Raw genomic sequence first — 8,362 nt, forward strand, 5'->3', positions numbered from 1 at the left:
GTTATTGTGCATTCATGTTATATAATTATGGGCTTTACATAAAACTATACATACACCAGTGCTTTATATAAAAAATGGATTTTTAACTTTTTTTTGTTTAACTTTTGTCTTAAAATTCTTAATTTTGGTTTAAAAAATTATATGTCATGTGTAAAACATAGACATCATAGCACACATTAAAACAGAAATAGCATTCAGGCTTGAAAAGCCTAATTAGTGTTTGTGCATTTCTCATGTGCTTACACTTGAGTTATAAAATTATGAGAACAAAATTGAATATGTTAATCAAGTCAAGCAAATTAAACCCATCTCCATAATAAATAAGATCCATTCTGCTGGAACAAATCAAAGATTATTACAGTTGGGCAAACTGAACAGCTCCCAAAATGCCCTTATGAAATATTAGCTTTGATGGATTTTTTTGCACTTATATGCTTATACAGTTATATTATTTGCAATGCTATGATGATAATGATGAGGATTATTATTACTATAATGTAGGTGTCTATAAAGTCAACATTCAAAATATTTTTGAACGTTATACAAACACTATTGGTGTGTTATTAATAACATCTTGACTTGTCATCAATTCAAATTCTTTTTTGCGTCTCTCATTTCCAAGTATTACACTTCCTTATAGTGTGTGTCAGTCAGACTGTTATCAGCAGAGAGCATGTATGCTGTAGCTAAGCCAACTATTTTAGAATTTTTTTATTTTATTTTGATGATTGGATTTTACTCTGAATCCTTTATATCAGGTAATTGTTTGATAATGAGATTATGTCCATGCTATTTAACTTTTTTTGAACAGTGAACAGTTTTCTGAGTTACCTATACTACATTTAATGTCTATTGCCTAGTAGTAAGTATCTATGAGGATAAAGAATTAATGTAGACACAAAAGCAGTAGTCAAAAGTAGTAGTTTTGGATCATATGATGTACAGTAGGTGACTACAGATTAGTTCAAGGGCTAAACAAGCACTGAGTAAACATCATTTATGATGCAAAAATGAGGTTTGCTTGTAGTGAAAGACAGAATTGTACCTTAAAGTATCATTTGTGATAAAAAGATAAAACATCATAAAGCATGAATGGCAAATAGTATACTTTTGCTAATTATCTTAGCTTATTATTTTAGCTTATTTTGAGCATGAGGCTTTTTTGATTATAAGCCTCAAATTTATATAACAGCTCACTGATAGTGCCTTGAAATAATGATATCTTAATCACTGATTCTACTAATGCCTCTTGTGTTAAATAATATACATTTAAAAGTATTTTTTATGTATAGTACTGTGCAAAAGTTTTTTTTAACCAACATTGTTTTACATGTTTATTTTATGACTTAGACGTCAGTACAAAAAAAAACATTTCTGATTTCCAAACATTACTATTCAAAAAAAAAAAAATCTTACAGGAAAATATCTGTACGCCAGAAAAAAAGCAGCATATTAAGTAAAAAAAAAAGGCTCTGCATGCATAAAAGCAGAAGCATGTGCGACAAAGTCCCCAGAAGGACTATTGCTTGTTATGCAGGATGTTTCTTTTTAAAAAACATCTTTGCTTGCTCTACAGAAGTTATTTGCATGTGCCTAAGACTTTTGCACAGTACTGTTCATCCACATACATACAGTACATTGTTATTGTGACAGGATGATAACAGTTGTATGTAGAGCATGTTTTGATGTCAACAGTAGAGAAAAACAATACCTCCTACCCGCTTTGCATCAGGCTGGAAAAAGAATGCTTTTGTATATGTAACGAGAGAAAAAAAACACATAAATCCTATTAATTCTGATGAGTACATTGCTTAAATACCACCAGTAAGTATAATGTTATCTGATTTTTCAGGGCAGTGAAACAATTTTGCTCTTTAACAGTCTAAACCTACTGCTTGTTTTTCCAGCCACAGACATTAACCTCAGGTGTTATTTGCACTACAACAGCTCTATTTAATCACGCTAAATCCCAAATCGTTCTAAAAGCATTTAGAGCATTGACCATTTTTATTAATGGAATGTGGGTCAACATTGTCATCAGCATGGGAGAGTGACCCAAATGTGTATTTTAAACAATAGCTATCCTACGTGACTAGCAGATGAGATGTGCAGTTTGATTAAAACATTCCTCCTGCTGTACAAGGGCTTCTCTTTCTCTCTGTCTTGTGTCAAACTTGTTATCAGAATCTGGAAAGTGGAAATTGGTAATGATTTCTTGGCATGTTGCCACAATGCTACAGAGGAGTCCTTCACGGGTGTTAAATTATTTTGGGTCACTTTTTAATAATATAATTATTTTGACTAAAACGCTTTAGTCTTTAGAACTCTCCACTCATAATTAATTAATACTCAGCTTAATGAAGCAATACACTTGTTGGAGAATATAAAATAACCAGTGACTATTTGCCTATGTTTTTTATTTATTAATCAATTTAGTCATTTATTTTTGTATATTGTCTATCATTCTATTCTTAAGTTCTGAAAAAAGGGGTCGTGTAAGGAAAAAGAAAGGTGTGCTAGCTGAGCACTGAAGAAGGAATTTATGTAGCAGTTATGGGAAAGGAAAGGTGAGGGAATGTGGCTTAAGCAGTTTCAGCACTGGTGCTTTAGGAAGGGTGTAAGAAGTGTGGGCTCTGTGAAGTGGTTTTGCTTCAGAGGGCTTGTTCCTGAATACTATGTGCAAATAAGTGAAAGAGTGGATTGGTCTGGTTATAAGACTTTTATATACTGATCCAACATCTCTACCTTATATATTGGCTAAAGAAAATGTCTTTTAGTCATTCATGGTTTCTCCCCACTCAGCTGTAATGCAATTGCTTGGGCATGCATTTTGCTTACTGCTTGCTGTTCTCGTTTGATGAAATACTTGAAAAACTTGTCTGTTCATTTGACTGTTGATGACTAATTGAGGTAATTCCCCAATCAGATGTAATACCTGATATATTTGTGCATCTGCTAGAAACATACTTTTGTTTGTCTGTAATCCGATGAGACAATAGGCTTCCGAAAAACCTACCACTGTAAGTATTACTTTAGCTGAGACTGCTAAGTATTACTACAGCTGAGACTGAGAGGTCATTGATAAAGCCCACTAAGAGAATGGACCAGGGTCATCCCATTATCTCTTACAAAGATTCTGTTGACAAAGGAAGGGGTGTCCGGGTTCCTGCAGGAAGCTGCAACAATGTTTTGCTCTGGGCATATACTGTCCAGAAACTAACATATCACTTGTGTACAGATCACCTGTGATTAAATACTGACTTCCACCTTAGAGGCATGCACATAAGGATTTTACGTTGGGTTTTACGATAAGGTTTACATGAAAGGGGATCACTTGCAAAACTCTTTGTTTCTGTTAAGTGATTTATTTTATACATTCTACAACAATACTGGGGATCAAAAGTATAAAATAACACATATGGAAGATAATTATGTAACAACAACAACAACAACAGTCAGTTGTTATTTTAATATTTAGAGGCCTTTCTGGAATAGTTCTTGCAAGAACAGTATTGTTAGGTGCATTTGCAAAACCCATCAACTACAACGATAAAACTGGCTCTCAAAAATCAGCAAGTCAAGACCAAAACTTACTTTTAATGCAGAGATTTAGATTTATCAGCCTTAAAAATCAACAATTAACAGCACCTCGGATTAGAGCCGTTTAGAAGGCTTTACACATTATGAGTAGCAGATACATCTCAACGTTAACTGTTCAAAGCAGATTATTAAATATTTTGGATGTCTTCAGCATTGCTGTACAATGTAGAAAGGAATAAAAATCAGGAACAACCATGGAGTTAGACAATGATGCCAAACTTTTGTGCAGTACAGTATGAGTAGTATAAGCAGTGTATATATACTGTATGTTCTGATGATGACAGGAGTTTAAAAAGCATATTAATGTCTGTTAAAAATTAAAGTAAAATTTTACTATCCTGTTTTTAGGTTTGCCTTAATACATACAGTATTTTAAGGTGTAGGCACATCACACCTAATTATTAATTTATTAATTTTTTTTTTTACTATTAACTATGTTTAGCAAAAAAAATCTTTTTTTTTTATTACATAAAGAATACTTAAGGAAATTGTAACCACGACGATTGTAACGACAGGTCTCAGGAGAGGCAGAACCACGCATAAATACTCTGCACTGTTCAGAACGGGCAGATCTGCAGGCTGCTACCCCACATAGTTCTAAACAGGCAGAGGCGCAGCCATTTATACACATGGTTGCAATGTCCACACCTAGCGGCATGTCTATTTAAGGGTCCTGATACCTCAGCACTTCAAAGAAAGACAAAGAAAATACAAGCATGCAAAAAGGCGAGAGACTGAGGCAAAGACCCAGCCTCTGCCTCCCTAAGATGCCGGCGAAAGAGAGAGCGAAAGAGACAGAGCGACGCGCTGTCCTTTAAGCCTGCGCTCTTAGGTTAAGTATAAAAGTATATATATATAAAATAAAAACTCTCTCTCTCTCAAATAAATCCTCAGTAAGGGCGGATGCCCCGAGAGAATCTTATGTTTTTTTTTGTTTCCAGAGCCCTGTACGTTCTTGCTTAGACGGCGGAGCTCTGTTTATTTTTGGTTTTTAGTTTTCTTTTGGTTTCCTTTTAGTTCATTAATTTATAATCCCACGCTATGTCCATACGGAAAGGTCTTCCCTTGCATATCATAAGCACTCTCCCAAAGTCCTAGTTCATTGACCCCCTCTGAAGCCCTGTGTCAGGGCTCTTTTTAATTTTATAACATCTTGTGGTGCGGCTCTCCATACCGCACCACATAACAGAAATTCATTGTTTTATGTTCGTTATTAACCAGGGTTTTGTCTTCTTACCTGACTTATTTCTTTCTATTTTACTCATTTACTCAAATATTACATGCGCATAAGATGGAACCAGTAAAGTACAAGAGTTCCAAATCAGCCAGGATGTCTGAAAAGTTTAGCTTTAAAGCTTCAGGAACCATTCCATAAATATAACCACAATATTATGATTCAGTTTTAAATAAAATGGCCTTTAATGTAAACAACTTCTTACACCATGTCTTTAATTTTTCTTTTACAACTGTAACATGATGGAATAACTCCTGAATGTTAAAACAATACATAAATCTATTAATTTAATAGTATGTGACATTAAAAGTATGCCTTATTTAACATTAGACATTAATGGACACAGCTTGGCATTTTTTCCTTGGTGTGATGATAATCCTAATTAAAGCATAAGTAATTGTGTCTCTTTTCTCTGTAATTGACTGGCTCATTTATAGTGAGTGACTTCAAGAAGGTAAGATGGTTTTCAGGAATTTCTCCACATGAATATTTCCAGTTCATCAAATAAATTTGCAGTCTTTCACACAGAATCAGTTTATTATCTCATATTGTACTTTACTTAATTAAAAGAACATGAGACTGAAAATTAGGCATTCAGGTAAACTTAATTTTTTTTACTACAGTATGTGCCATGTTTAATTAAGGCACCTATGATGAATGAGCTTTTTAAGCGTTTCACGGGGAAAATGACTTGAAATGGTAATTTAATATTTCATTCAAAAGTGCCCTTTCTATTCCGAAGTTAAAACCATCTCTATGACAACTATGCCCATAAAACTAAAGGTACAGTAAAGTGTGTCTCTGACCTTAGTTTTGTTACTGACACTCGCGCCTTTACCCTCTTGCCATTTAACTCTTTATAAAAGCAGCACTTATATATATTTTGGTTGTTCAACGTCAAATACACAATACTATGAATATATTTCTGTAAAAAATCTGTTTCTGTTTGTACTGTATATACTCTACATAGGGTTGTAATTTTATAATGTAAACATGTCTAGTAGCATGTGGTGTGTTCTAGATTTTTATCATCCTTACAGACAGCATCACATAGACCACTTTACCAATCAGTTTGATGTCTATGCTTCTGAGCTGCTTTATCTTATTCAATTCAAAAGCTAAGTGATAAGTAGCGTATTTTCCTTTGATATTCCTATGTTGAATTTAAATGCATTGTAATTTGCCTTGGGCGGGTGAGTTAACGGGAAGGCTTCAGAATTCAAACTGTGTATTTAGATTTTTTTTATATGTCAGGTCATTTCATAGAGGGTAAATTCTACCACTACCAGAATATACGAATGACGGTGCAGAAATTTTCAATGAGTCTAGAATCAAAATGAGCATATTAGTATTTTTATGCTAATTATCGTGGAAACATCCAAAAACATCAATAAAAACACTTCACACTTCTTGTGATCCGGTGCATCTGTGCTATTCCTTTGCCTACTGTATGTGCCCCATTTAAAAGAATAATTTGTATAGTTGGTTAAAAGGAACTACTGTAAAATCAGTTAATCACAAAGCTCACGCTAAGAAAAAAGGATATTTCACTCTATACTGCACAATCTTGAGCCCTATATACATTTATTTAAAAACAGCAAAACAATAATGGCTAAATTGCTGTAAGGTACAGATTTGTTAGACACCATTATTTGTGTCAGCGTGACACTATCAATGCTGATGCTTTTCAAAAGGGTAAATAGTATAGTAAGTAGTAGAGTCAATCTGAAATTTCATAAACTCTCAAAGTTTATTACTTGACACAATGTTAAATGTACTTTAAAACATAGCATACACACTGCATGGCCAAAATTATTTGTAATTGCGGTATGTTGTTATTTCTGCTTCACTCAGGTATAACACTCAAGCCTACATTCATGAAATCTTTTTAGCCAATTACTGGCAGTAGAATTAGTCATACTGTAGAGCTCTGTGAATGTTTAATATGTCTCTTTCATAAATGTACCAGATAAGATTCATCTTTGAGTAAAGAAACTAAATTTAAAAACATTATCACAAGAATTGTTACTCAGGAGCCTCACAGATTGGGTTTCCATGGACGCATACCTGCACAGAGCCCTGCCCTCCACCCTATTGATTTTAAAAATTAATTGGAATGCAGACTGTGACTGCTTTATCTCCCAACATTGCTAATGATCAGCAACCTCACTAATGCCCTTGTGGTGGAAGAGAAACAAATCCCCACAGCCACATTTTAAAATGAGATACACATATTCAAACATATGGAAATGATGTTTGTATGTTTACACACTTGTGTAGTATATTTCAAGCTCTGCTATCTCTGAAAAAAACAGCAATGTAGGAAAATGTTACTGTGCTTCATCAATAATTTGTGTTTATTAGTTAAATTAATGTGCTTAAGTGGTGCTTTGTATTCCTCCAGAGAATAAGCATTTCTTGCAAAAAAAAATATTTTTCCATTGTGCCTGGGTAAAGCACAGTATCGCAACTCATTTTAAGTCTTCGTGGGTGGGAAACACAGTATCAAATGGCACTTTATTTCCTATCTAGTAGCTAAATCCAGAAATAACAGGCACAGACACGAAACATCCTTAAGGAAAGAATTCATTAGTGGGTACATTACTGTTGGGGCTTTGCTGGAGCTGAAAATGTTGTTAAAATGGTGGCCAGACATAATTTTCAAATATGGTTCTTGTTCCATTGTTTAGTAAGAAGGGGTTGTTAAGGGTGATTTAAGGCTAAAAAAAATGTCCACAAACCAGATGCCAGGTGTGGGATGATTCGTTTGGGATATATTTTTGAATGAATGAGTGAATGGTTTGCCATATTATGAAATAGGTGTCACGATCAGGAGATGCGACAATGAATGAGGAAATTTTTACCCATCCGAGAAATAAGGAGGTATGAAATAAAAGAAATCGGTTAAAGGATTGCAAAAGAAGCATTTTGTGTATCCCAATATATATTTATCAAAATTGGGGTAGTTAATGAACACAGGATAATAAAAAGACATGTAGACAAACATCTTATATCTTCCTTACCACAGGATTTTCTAGGACTTTTGCATGTGGAACAAAATTCTGTAAGACCAGCAAATTCACTGGGATATATTATGTGGGATAGTTTATACTTGTTTGTCTTATTGTGTTGCTTTAAAAAATACAGTATCACCAAGAACACCAGTTCAATATCAGGGCCCATATTTACTAAGTATTACTCATAGGAATCGTGCTGAAAGTGATTTTAGGACTAAAAATACTCCTACCTCATAGTGGGAAATGAAAATTATTTACAAATCTTCAAATTCTTACTTTGAGTGAGGAATAGAACTGCCCCTAGGATAGTGTGTGCTGTCACTGTTTACTTTTACAGTTTTTACTATTTTTGTGGTTTAAACTGTGAAAGATCAAAACCAGTGCCAGTTTTGTGAAATACGGTGGCCGTGAAGTGCAAAACAAATTAACAAAAATGTAAATTAAAAAATGAAATAACAAAACCAAAAACAAAACAACAAAACCCAAAACAAAATAACGAATTTAAAACCAA

Source organism: Clarias gariepinus, chromosome 5 (assembly GCF_024256425.1).
Source record: "Clarias gariepinus isolate MV-2021 ecotype Netherlands chromosome 5, CGAR_prim_01v2, whole genome shotgun sequence".
Lineage (NCBI taxonomy): Eukaryota > Metazoa > Chordata > Actinopteri > Siluriformes > Clariidae > Clarias > Clarias gariepinus.